The following is a 2,064-nucleotide window of genomic DNA, read 5'->3' as shown; positions in this document are numbered from 1 at the left end:
TATGCATAAAGTACTGTATATTGATGCATATTACTTAAAATTCAAGATTACAAGTAATTATGCATAAGTACAACTTATTAAAGCTCGATGTTTGAATTTGTATAAATCGACTTTCAACAAAATAAATAATTATTATCTTTATAAAACAATTATATTATTAAACCAAATATAAATTACTTCGTTATTGTACATAAATTAAATTATAAAAAATTTGAATTAAAATATTATACAAAAAAATGAGGAATTTCAAATAGTTAATTTGATACTAATATCGATATATTTTTGTCAAATTTTTATGATATCGTCAAACATATAGTTTATTCAAAAATAAAAACATCATCGCTTTCTCAAAATCACATAAAGTCATATTATAATATCGACTGAGATAAAGAATAAAATGAAATATTAAAAACACGATGTATCTCGCTGCATTGCGCGAGTACGCTTCTAGTACATTTAAAATACTTATTTTACTCTATTTTAAAGTTGAAATCTGATAGAATTAAATTTATTTCAAAATTTCCAACCAACCAAACAAACCAACAAATCTTAATCAAATGAATTTATCATTCTATTTCTTTTGAATTTCATCATATTTTAATGAACCAAAACCATCATTTATGTCTCGTATCTTTCAAGAAATATGATGTTTTGTTCTTTTCATAAAACTCTTATTTAATTTTACATTTTTAATCTCCAATAATTCTTATAAACCGAAAAGTCTTTGTTCTCAGCGATTTATCTGAGTTAACAGTAGATTCAAACCTTACAAAAAATAAGGAGGGTATGTAAGTTCATTTAACTTATATAAATATTATATACATCCAAAAAAATCTTAAAACATAAGTGAAACTAATGGACCGTTAGAACGCTTACGGAGTAAGCTTTTAGGGGAAACAATCAAGGTTTTTCTAAATGACGTGAGACATGACGTGACGTGTTGGCGAGGTCAACCCTCAAGCCTTATGACTTAGGGCAGACAATTATATTTTTTAATGTGTGCCCTAAGGCGGTATATGCCTACTTATTTGTATGTATATAAATATAATTGAATAATCCCATTGAACAATTTAAATTCTTATAAAATTATAGAACTAAAAAGAAAAGAAGAACCACTTATATATGAAACTTACATGAAAATTGATATCAAAAGTGCAAAATTGATTAAGGGGCTGTTTACCCAAATGTTTACCCGGTAAGTGCTTCCTTATAGGAGTCAATACTATAATTTATTTTGATGAGTAAAATTTTAGTACATCAAAACGTATTGAATGCAACAATTTACCGGGTAAGCGCTTAACTGGGTAAAAGTCGTAATCTTCACTTACCGGGTAAGACTCTCCATCATTCTCATCGCTCTTACCCAGTAAGATTCTTGGCCCTTGTCATGTTCATCCGATAAGAAAATTTATTTGGTAAGCACTTACCAAGTAAACGTTTAGTAAATGGCCCCTAAATCTTTTGTGTCTCTCTACTCATTGTTTTCTTCAACATTCAAAGAATTTTTGTTCGACCCTCTCTGTATGGGAATGAGAGTAAGAATTTACCTATTTAGGTTTTAGATTTAATGTTTATTTAAGTCTTAAATGTAGTCCATAGACGATAATTATCATTTATCTTTAAAGTTATATGGTAACGAATGATCGTGTTAGAAACAGAGTTAAGGTGAGAAACGTAAGAATAAATCCAAACCCTTGATCACTTTTAATCTCAAACTCACCATGAGTCGTGCTTGATATAGGGATTGATCTGGTGAATCTCATTTTAATGTTCATCCGAGAGCAGAGATCCCTTCTTACGGTTCTCATCTTAACTCTTTTTCTCATCAAATTTGTATTAATAAAATACATTTTATGGATTAAATTATAATTAAATATTGTATTATTTAAGGGTGTGAAAATTATATTTCCTATAATGAAGTCGTACCGTAATTTACTGCGTGACAATTCCCCCAACTCGCCTTCATTCCCTTTTCCTAACCCCCAATTCTCTAGACATATTCACACACACATTCATATCGTCTTCCCCAATTTGTTTTCAGATTTCGATCGATTTGTGTAAGAA

This window comes from Cynara cardunculus (assembly GCF_001531365.2).
Source record: "Cynara cardunculus var. scolymus isolate 2C chromosome LG 15, CcrdV1, whole genome shotgun sequence".
NCBI classification, from domain to species: Eukaryota; Viridiplantae; Streptophyta; class Magnoliopsida; order Asterales; family Asteraceae; genus Cynara; species Cynara cardunculus.
The sequence above is the reverse complement of the archived record's forward strand: the minus strand, read 5'-3'. Positions refer to the sequence as shown.